General features: G+C 38.7%; 1 protein-coding gene across 1 annotated transcript in view; it reads right to left on the reverse strand.

Moving 5' to 3' along the window:
- PIGX (phosphatidylinositol glycan anchor biosynthesis class X) overlaps nt 1-11,345 on the reverse strand; it is a 20,367-nt gene extending 9,022 nt beyond the window's left edge. The window contains exons 1-2 of the mRNA XM_081832026.1: nt 11,295-11,345; nt 8,646-8,709 (exon numbers count right to left, since the gene is read on the reverse strand). The gene's annotated coding sequence lies outside the window, so the exon portion shown is untranslated. The remainder of the gene's footprint in view (nt 1-8,645; nt 8,710-11,294) is intronic.
- Between the last annotated feature and the right edge of the window lie 269 nt (nt 11,346-11,614).

Raw genomic sequence — 11,614 nt, forward strand, 5'->3', positions numbered from 1 at the left:
AATTTATTTTTAAAAAAGGAATAAAAGAGGGAACATTATTATACAACCTTTACCTGTGAAGAGGAAAACAGGGGAATATTTGAGTAATTTTATTCCAATAAATTAAACTTAAATAAAATAGCTAAATTCCTGGAAAGTAAAAATGACCAAAACTGACAAAAGAAAAAATAGAATATCTGAATAGCTCTGTATCTTGAATTGTAATTAAAATTTAAAGCCTTCCATACAGAAAACCTCCAGCCTATATGGCTTTATTGTTGAATTCTACTGAATATTAAAAAAAATATTATCAATGCTACACAATCAGAAAATAGAGAAGGAAATATTCCCCATTTTTTTTTACAAGGCCAAAATTGGCCTGACACCAAAACCCAAATGAGGCATCACAACAAACAAGAAGTACAGACCAATATCCCTAATGAATAGAGAAGTAAAAATCCTTAACAAGATACTAGCAAATCAAATCCAATAATATTTCAAAAAGATAATGCATCATGACTAAGTGGTAGGTTTATTGGAATTATCAACGTATGTACTGTACCATATTGACAAAATAAAGTAGAAAAATCAAGATTCTGTTATAGTAGATGCAGAAAAAGCTTTTCACAAAGCTTAATACTAATCAGGAAAAACACTTTAAACTCAAAGCAAAAAGGAAAGAAATAATAAAGAGCATAAATCAATGAAATAGAAAGTAAACAAACAGAGAAATGTCAATGAAATGTATTCTTTCCAAAGATCAGTAACATTGATGAATCTCTAGATTGATCATGAGAAAAAAAACACAGGAAAGTTAACGTAAGAGAACATCCTCAACTGATAAAAGCCATCTACAAAAACACCTAGTAAACATTGCACTTAATGGTGAAAGACTGGATACCTTCCCTTTAAGATGAGAAACAAGGATGAATGGAAAGGGAAGGATGTCTGCTCTCACCACTTTTATTCACACTGTATTAGAGCTTCTAGCCAGTTTAAAAAGGCAAGGATATAAAAATCATACAGACTATCTTTCTTCACAAACCCATGATCATCTATGTAGAATATCCTAAGGAATCCAGGAAAAAGCTACAGGCATTGATAAGTGATCTCAGCAAGGAATTAAGGTACAATATCAACCTACAAAAATCAACTGTATTTTATTACCAGCAACAACCAAGCAGTAAAAAATTTTTAAAATAATACTTTTTACATAAAAAAACAAACCAACCATGAAACACTTAAGGGTAAATTTTTTTTTTTTAAGATCTATTTATTTTAGAGAGAGAGGGAGGGAGAACACAAGTGGGAAGGGCAGAGGAAGAGGGAGAGAACTTCAGGCAGTCTCCACTAAGCATAGAGCTCGACTTTCGGCTTGATCTCAGGGTCCTGAGATCATGACCTGAGCCAAAACCAAGAGCCAGGTGCTTAACCAACTGTACCACCCAGACGCCCGGTTTTTTCGTTTGTTGGTTTGGTTTTGAAGATTTTATTTATTTATTTATTTGAGAGGGAGAGAGCACATGTATGTGCAAGCACATGCGTGAGTGGGGGTACAAGCAGAGACAGACAATCTTAAGCAGACTCCTTGCTCAGCAGGGGCCTAGTCAGGAGTTGGGGGGGGTGGGGGGGGGCAGCGGCGGCTTGATCTCATGACCCATGAGATCATGACCTGAGTCAAAACCAAGTGTCAGATGCTTAATCAACTGAGCCACCCAGGCGCCCAACTTAGAGGTAAATTTAACAAAAGATGCATAAGATTTATACTCTAAAAGTCACAATATCGTTAAAGATAAGGTGATTAATGAAATTAATGAAGATGCCATATGCATGCACTGGAATACTCATTAACAGTAACATGTCACTTCTCTACAAATTGATCAAGAATTTCAACAGAATCCTAATCAAAATTTCATGAAGCTTTTTTGAAAAAATCTACAAATTGATCCCAAAAGTTATACGGAGCTGCAAAGGATCTAGAATAACCAAAACAACTCTGAAAAAAAAGTTGAAGCATTCAGATGTTTTGAAGCTGTAATTTCAAGCTACAGTTATCAAGGTAGTGCATTACTGGCATATGGATGGACGTTTAGATCAAGGGTTGGCAAACTTTTTCTGTAAAGGTCCTAACAGTAAATACTTTAGGCTTTGTGAGCCTTATAAGGTTTCTGTTACATATTTTTCTTTGCCTTTAACAACAACAAAAACCTTCAAAAATGTAAAAATTATTTTTAGTTCAAGAGTGGTACAAAACAGGCCATGTGCAGGCTTTGGCCTTGCGCCAGTTTGCCAAATGTTTGTGCATAATAGAGTGCACAAATAGATCCTCACATATAAGGTAATTATTTTCCAATAAATGTATCAAGGTAATTTGATGAGGAAAGAATAATCCTTTCACCAAATGACGTTGGATCAACTGGATATCCATAAGGAAAAAAATTAACCTCAACCCTTCCTTAATAGTACACACAAAATAATTCAAAATGGATCACACCCCATATGACACTTATTTCTTTTTCTTTTTTTATTTTTTATGTTGGCTCTACTCAAGACCCTGAAATCAAGACCTGAGCTGGAATCAAGATTTGGATGCTTAACTGACTGAGCCATCCAGGACTGCCCCATATGACACTTCTAAAAGAAAATTTCACTGATCTTGAAACAGATATGGATTTCTTACACAGGACACAAAACCACTAAATATAAAAGAAAAAAATTGATAAATTAAAAATTAGAATTCTTACAACCCAATAATAAGATGACAAACCACTCAGTTTAAAAATGGACAAGATTTGGGGCATCTGGGGGGCTCATTCAGTTGGACATCTACCTTTGGCTCAGGTTACGATCCCAGGGTCCTGGGATCCAGCCCCGCGTCAGGCTCCCTGCTCAGCGGGGAGCCTGCTTCTCCCTCTCCGCTGCCACTGCCCCTGCTTGTGCATGCTCTCTCTCTCTCTGTCAAATAAAATCTTAAAAATAAATAAATCAATTAATGAAATAATTAAATAAATAAAAATGGACAAGATTTAAGCAGATGCCTCACAAAGGAAGATACACCAGTGGCCAAAAAGCACATGAAAAGATGCTCAACACCATTAGTCATCAGGGAAATACCCATTAAACCCACAATGAGTTACCACAACACACTGACCAGAATCTCTATAATTAAAAAGACTGACCATACCAAGTGTTGGCAACGATATGGCAGGGACAGAACTCTCATACACTGCTCATAGGAATGTAAAACAGTATAACCACTTTGAAAAAGTTTTGCAGTTTCTTAAATTCAACATACACCTACCATACAGCCAGCAACCCAATAGAAATGAAAACATGTTCACACAAAGACTTGTACACAGATGTTCATTATAGCTTTATTTATCATAGCCCAAAATTAGAAATGACCCCAATGCCATAAAAATGTGAATGGATAAACAAATTTTAGTACTCAGCAACAAAAAGGAACAAATTACTGCCGTGCAGAACATGGATAAATCTGATATAATGCTGAAAGAACCGAGATATCAAAAAGATATACTGTATGGTTTCATTTACATAAAATTCTAGAAAATCTATATAGTGAAAGAAAATCGATCACTGGTTAGCTGAGTCTGGGTATGGGTGAGGAAGAGTAATTCAAAGCAGCAGCACATGGGTATTTTTAGAGATGATGAAAATACTCTATATTTTGATTGGGGTGGTGGTTACATGGGTATACAGAATTGTGAAAACTTGGGGCGCCTGGGTGGCTCAGTTGTTAAGCGTCTGCCTTCAGCTCAGGTCATGATCCCAGGGTCCTGGGACTGAGCCCTGCATCGGGCTCCCTGCTCAGCGGGAAGTCTGCTTCTCCTTCTCCCACTCCCCCTTCTTGTGTTCCCTCTCTCGCTGTGTCTCTCTCTGTCACATAAATAAATAAAATCTTAAAAAAAAAAAAAAAAAGAACTGTCAAAACTCAATGAAGTTGATTAAAAAATCACTATGAGGGGTGCCTGGGTGGAGCAGTCGGTTAAGACCGACTCTTGGTTTCGCTCAGGTCATGATCTTGGGGTCCTCAGGCCCCACGCTCAGTACAGAGTTGCTTGAGATTCTCTCTCCCTCTCCCTTACCCCTTCCCCCCAAAATAAATAAATAAATCTTTAAAAAATCACTATGAAATAGTACTATAATAATTCCTTTTACCTGTAAGAAAACAAAGCACCAGGGTTAAAACACCCGTGTTACAGTCTTTATAGAAAAATTGTTACCTCTGACTCAAAAGGTATGGGGAAATGCTTTGAGACTTTATATAAATGTATGATATTAGGTTTTGGTTCTCAGACAATCAATACATTTTTATGGACTCACTGCTCCTAGAACACAGCAGCAATTTCAAGAATTGACTATTAAGAGCAGCTAAACAGAGAAAGAGTTGTTTTGGATTTTTTTTTTTTTTTGCTTATATTCTTCCAAGTAGCCTGAGGTAATTTTACATATACCATTTTATTTTCCTAATGATTTGTATTCATTGAAAGAATTTTGAATAATATTTGTGGTATTGTTATATTCTATTTTCATCCAAAAATATTTCTAGTGATGTAAAAGCGAAGAGTAGAATACGCCAATCAATTAAATCCAAAAGGATTTAAATTAAATTAAATCCAAAAGGATTTGAGGAAACAAAAATATTTTCCCTCCTTGAAAAAAAGAGAAAGAAAGAAAGAAAGAAAGAAAATCGAAGCACTGAGAAACTAATTTATCCAAGAGCCAGGATTCAAACCGTAATAGTTTTACTCTAATGCCCACATTCTTAGCCACTATATCACTCTTCCTCTATAAAAGTAGAATATATACCTATAATATCTTTTATTCCAGATAATGCATATGTATTTATGAACATGTTCTATTTTATAATTAGAAAAAATATATATACTTAAAAAGACAGAGACTACTCAGGACCTCCCTCCAAGATGACATTCAATCTATTAATCAGAACATGTTGGATAACTGTTAATCTTTATGAAGTCATTCAACCGTTTTATCTTTCAGTTCACATTCTTTATCTTGTTCACAAATACAACATGTAAAACTTTATCAAAAGTCTTGCAGAAAATCAGATATACTATATCTACAGCATTTCTTTGATCTACCTATCTAATGGATCTGTATGAAGGACATAAATTTGTCATAAATTCATGCTAGTTCCCAGAGACTACCACTTCCTCTTTTGTGTTCACAAACCATCCTTTTAACAATCTGGGCTAGAATTTTGCCCAGAAGCTACATCAACTAACTCCCAGATTATCCAAAGATTACAAACAGAAGTTCAGCAATCATTTAAGCAAATTCTTCTACTACACTGAACTACAGATCATCACAGAAGGGAGACCCTAAACTCATTCATAATAGTAAGGTCCTTTTATGTAATTCCCTTACATATTTTTTTTTTTTTAAGATTTTATTTATTTATTTGACAGAGAAAGACACAGCGAGAGAGAGCACACAAACGGGGAGTGGGAGAGGGAGAAGCAGACTCCCTGCCGAGCAGGGAGCCCGATGCGGGACTCGATCCCGGGACTCCAGGATCATGACCTGAGCCGAAGGCAGTCGCTTAACCAACTGAGCCACCCAGGCGCCCTCCCTTACATATTCTGCACTTCAGTTTCCTCCTACCAATATTTGCTTGGCCCTCTCCAGAGTGGAAGTAATTCTTCTTGACCAAGAAGACAGAAATAAGAAAAGCTAACAAATTCTACTTTCTATAATCTGTTAATGTTTCCTCCTCTACCCTAGCAGCAAGACTATACCTACTCTAAACATTTAACTAAAAAGCCTTTTTAAAAAATGATTACTGGCATTTTCTGAAGGTCTCAAATAACTCTGAGATTTCTAGTTTCTGAATCTATTCTTACGGGTTCTGTCACTCTTCATCCTTGGTTTCATGTCCTGGTTTTTACCTTCAGTACTTCTAACTGGACAGCTACTTTTGCTGTCACAATAGCCTCTTCAGGAACTTCTTTCTTCCTCACTGACAGTAATTACACTGTCAAATGTGCATTATTTAGTATTTCCTATTTCTCTTGAGAATACATCCCAATTTCTCTAAAGACAGAAGCTATAACCTTGGCATGGGTGCTGGGTGGTTCAGTCGGTTGGGCATCAGACTCTTGATTTCTGCTCAGGTCATGATCTCAGGGTCCTGGGATGGTGCTCAATGGGGAGTCTGCTTGTGATTCTCTCTCCCTCTGCCTCTGCCCCTCCCCCTGCTTGCATACATGCTCTCTCTCAAATAAATCTTTAAAAAAAAAAAAAAAGCAGCTATAACCTTGGCATAACTACCCTGACATTGCTTAAAATTTGTCTAAAACTTGGTCAAAAACTCCTTTTAGAAGTGACTTCCCTCCCAAAATCAGTTTTGTTTTTTTTTTTTAAAGATTTTATTTATTTATTTGACAGATAGAGAGCACAAGTAGGCAGAGAGGCAGGCAGAGGGAGAAGAAGAAGCAGACTCACTGCTGAGCAGGGAGCCCGACGCGGGCTTGATCCCAGGACTCCAGGATCATGACCCGAGCCGAAGGCAGCCGCTTAACCGACTGAGCCACCCAGGCGCCCCAGCCCAAAATCAGTTTTATTATTTTATAGTCACATCTCCTCTTTCACTGAAACTGTATTGCCCAACTTGATCATCTATCTCATTGTTTGTAATAAGAACTAACATTTCCTGGGGATGTACTATGTGACAAGCACTACATTAAAAGACTTCCCATATATTCTCAGATTTAATCCTTGTGAACCTAATGAGGAAATACCATCATTATCTAATTTTACTAGTAAGGTGGCAAAGATTTAAGTAAGCTTGACTTAGGCCGACAGTTACTAAATAATAGAGCTACACTCTGAGCCCAAATCTGAGTTAAAAAACAAACAAAACAAAACAAACCCCAAGTTTTTTCTACTATACCTCCTAGCCATTCACACATAGGCTAACTTTAAAGAGAGTGAGAGTGAGATGTCTCAGTTTAAGGTGACTTATAAAATGCAGCGATTTTAAAAAATAAATGTATCAGATTTTGTATATCAAATATCAGAATCATTTCAAATTAATTACCTTGAAAAGCTTTAAAGTTTGGGAAGTTTTCTTACAGAACAGTTTCTACAACTTTTTATTACTCTTTTAAATATCTTCAATACTAGCAAATATTCATTTTTGAGAATTTTTTTAAGTGGGAAGCAAAGCAAGGTTTATTGAGCGATAGTAAAGTTTATTAAATGATAGAGTACAAAGCTCCCAAAGAGGAAGGGGACCTGAGAGGGTTGCCCGAGAATAATTTCTATTTTGGGAACAGCTTGGTCATTTGGAACCAAGTCTTATAAATCAGAAACAGTGATTTAGGGTGATATAATATCTTAGTACATGAGACCATGGCTTTGGAGTACGATAGTCATAAATTTGAATTAGAGCCCTACCACCCTAACTTTTACTAAATTATTTAAATTCTCTGAACCCTACTTCTCTCATCTGAAAAGCAAAAAAGGGAATCACTTTTTGGCCTTCTGGCTAAGATCAAGTGAAAAACAAGAAAGGTATCGTCTATCTCACAACCATTGTGAAGATTAAGTAAATCTGGCTATATGTATGTTATATATATTAAAAATACACATGTGGGGCGCCTGGGTGGCTCAGTCGTTAAGCGTCTGCCTTCAGCTCAGGTCATGGTCCCAGGGTCCTGGGATCGAGCCCCACATCGGGCTCCCTGCACCGTGGGAAGCCTGCTTCTCCCTCTCCCACTCCCCCTGCTTGTGTTCCCTCTCTCGCTGTGTCTCTCTCTGTCAAATAAATAAAATCTTTAAAAAAAAAAAAATACACATGTGGGCACCTGGGTGGCTCAGTCGGTTAAGTGCCTACCTTCAGCTCAGGTCATGATCCTGGGGTCCTGGGATGGAGTCCTATGTCGGGTTCCCTGCTCAGCAGGGAGTCTGCTTCTTCCTCTGCCCCTCCACTCCCTCCACTCGTGCTCATGCGCACACGCTCTCTCTCGCAAAAATAAATAAAATCTTTAAAAAAATACACATGCATGGTAAATAATACACATTTGTTTTCTCCTCTTCTCTGTTATTGTATTTATTTATTTTTTTTTTTTAAGATTTTATTTATTTATTTGAGAGCGAGAATGAGAGAGAGAGAGAGCATGAGAGGGGGAGGGTCAGAGGGAGAAGCAGACTCCCTGCCGAGCAGGGAGCCCGAAATGGGACTCGATCCCGGGACTCCAGGATCATGACCTGAGCCGAAGGCAGTCACTTAACCAACTGAGCCACCCAGGCGCCCTGTATTTATTTTTAATAATTTATTTGACAGAGAGAGTGCGTGAGCAAGCAAGGAGAATGGCAAGCAGAGGGAGAAGCAGACTCCCGGCTGAGTAGGGAGCCCAACACAGGACTCCATCCCAGGACCCTGAGATCATGACCTGAGCCAAAGCCAGACACTTAACCTACTGAGCCACCCAGGCACCCCCCTCTACTGTTATTTTGATCATTATTTCAAACTGTGAACCACAGATGATAAATCTGTCACTTATAACTTGTAAGAAAGCAAGCAATTTTCAGTTTATCCATTTTCCAGCTATTGATTTTTTGCTCTAAATTATACGAAACAGTACTTTGACATAAGTAAAAGTCAATGGGCAACTTACCTATGGAAACCGTCTTTCAAAACTTCTTGCCTCAAAATAATTTCTGAACAAGTGGCCCTTATGCCTATAAGAACCAGAAGATTTCTTAAAATAAAATAAGCACTCAGTGAAAGAATACTTAAATAATTAGAAAATTGTTTGAATAGGCTTTACTTGCCTGGAAAATCTAACCAACCTATAAACAAAACAAAAGCTTTTAAAACTTAAACAATTTGAGCTATCTAAAAAGCTACTTCTAATAAAGCATAGGCATTAAGAACATTGACTTTGGCGTTAAATTGCCTAGTTTCAAATCCGAGTCTGTCCCTTAAAGCTATGTGACTTTGGACAAGATAGTTTATCTCTCTACTATTTGTCATGAGAATTTAATACATGTAGAAGCATGCAGAACAGGGCTTACCACATAGTAAGAGCTCTATGTGTTTGTCATTAATACTATTTTATTCAGATGATCCCAGGACACCAAAAGGAACAGAATGGCTAAAGAGCCAGGAAAACTCAAGTTTTAATCCTGGTTCACTGAAACCGTGTTTCAGATACGTACTGCCAACTTCTGTATTCTACCACCCACGCTTACAAAACTGAGAAGATGGTACATTTATACCTTGTGGAGCTGTTGGGAAAGTTTAAAACAGAAACAAAAACCTGAGGCTTGTGAAAGATTCAAAGGGTTCCTTTATAAACGTAGAATAACCCCAAATCTCACCGTACTGACACCATGCAGAAGTCAGATATTAAAACTATTACTCGATGTCAGCATCATAAAATTAAAAATTCAGGGGCACCTGGGTGGCTCAGTCAGTTAAACGTGTGACTCTTGATTTCAGATCAGGTCATGATCTCAGGCTCTGTGCTGGGTGTGGAGCCTGCCTAAGATTTTCTCTAACTAAAAATAAATAAATAGATAAAAATAAATAAATAAATAAAAATAAATAAATGAATGAATGAATGGATAAATAAATAAATAAACAATTCAGTTACTGATGACCATCAACTCTGCCAGGTACCTTGCTATGGAACTCTACTCCATTTTCAAAAGCTGGAAGTGTATGGAAAGAACATTAGAGCAAACACAAAGAAAACCATATATTATTGTGTATTGCTAAGTCTATTAGATTTATTCCTGAAAAGATGCATGAAAAATATGAAAATGAAAACACTGAAATATACAAGGGAAGGAAAAAAGTATGGAAAAATAATATTTATTAAATGATATCCATATGACAAATCCTCTACTTGGGGATTTCACATGTTTTAACTTTCACAACCTAGCAAAACAGGCAGGCAAAATTACTGCCATTTGCACACAGGAGGAAACTCTGTAATAAACAGTTCTAACTGGTTCTAGGCCATACCACTAAGTAAGTTACTGATTAGAAGCAAGATTTGCCAGAGTTTTAAAGCCTAAGATATTTCCACTTTCCTATTTTAAAAAATCATCATTTGCTTCAGAGAAGCATATATAATCATTTCCAAAAAATAACTGAGTATCTTTTTTACAAATGTAGATGTTTCATTATGTTTAATTTTAATAGGGGTGGAGAGTAAGGATTTATATCTACCTATAAGTTAAACTAGGAAAAAAAGGTCAGATTAATAGGCTTAAATTCTATTGGGATATACACTACAGAATAGTAAATCATATTCATCTTGGGATGGTAGGAAGTAATTTACAAACAGTATAGCAAATAGATTGTTTATGATTTTTAAAGCAAAAATACCATTTTCAAAAAGAATTGGTTGCATCTGAATGACCTTCAAGATTTTTCCTCTTAAATATTACTTTGATTACTGTGGCCTGAACTGGCTCTGGAAATTGACCTCTTTTTAATCATAAAATACCAGGGCTGGAAGAGTCTTTAGAGATCACCAAGTCCAGTTGTTTAAAAATTCATTTTGGCTTCATTAATACTTCAAATAAATTTGGAAACCTAATATGTGAAGACACAAAAGCTGTGACTGACACTAGCCTAATATCCTCACTTTACAGATGGAGGAACTTACCTAATTTGTACTGACTTTCCTTATTGTAATTACTACGGCACTTCCCCACTACTCTGCAAGCTCCACAAGGGTTGGGGCCGTATTTAGCTCAGCGCTGGATCCACAGCACTGCGGCCCACCAACTCGGGCCCAAGAAATGAATCAACTCGCTTGCCCAGCCCGTAGTCATAAGAGAAGCTCCAGCCCAATCCAGTCTATTACAAAAAGTTTGTAAAGCAAAACTAGTTGTCCTCCCCTTCCCACGCCATTACCCCGTCAGTGTCTCTAGAGATTCTGGACTGGAATTCTCACACCCCACAGGGCACTGTGGCCTTGCTGGTCCCCTCGGGGGTCCCAAGCTTCATGCATCCCAAGACACTTGACCGCCGTACTTCATTCACGATATTTTAGTAATAGTACGGCCAGTACTACCTCTGAACGACAAAGCCAGACTCTCCAGAGACCCAAGAGAAGCCTCTGAGCAGTGCCTGTGGGGTGGGAAGGGTGGGAAGCACGTGGCCTCTGCTTTTAACCTCCTCCAGGTCACCCAGCAGGTTCTACGTCCGCGCACCGAGGTCCGGAGAAGTACCAAACCTTGCAAAGCTCGGAGGATGGGAAAGTCCTGACTGCCCCCGACCCACCGGCCCCCCCCGCCCCTCCCTTTACCAGCGTCGATGGGGGCGGCGGCGAAGGCCGTGCCTGGTGTGCTGGTGAGTCCAGCCGCCTCCCAGAGGAGCAGCCAGGCCACCGCTCGGACGCCCACGGCCCTGGGAGCCAGGACGCTGGAGAACGCGCCCCCCAGAGGAGCGCGCGGGGACGAAATGCGGACTGAGGAGACTGCGCACGCCTTATGCCGCTCCTAGAGCGTGCTGCCACGGAGTTAGTGACCGTGACGGAAGACAGTACGTGCGCCTGCGGTCCTGCCGTTCCCCGGCTCCCCGCAGCTCTAATCCCCCGAAGCTTCCGGCGTTGCGGGAGGCGACAAC

The sequence above is a fragment of the Leptonychotes weddellii genome, chromosome 1 (genome assembly GCF_054177405.1).
Source record: "Leptonychotes weddellii isolate Sample4059 chromosome 1, ASM5417740v2, whole genome shotgun sequence".
Classification (NCBI taxonomy): domain Eukaryota; kingdom Metazoa; phylum Chordata; class Mammalia; order Carnivora; family Phocidae; genus Leptonychotes; species Leptonychotes weddellii.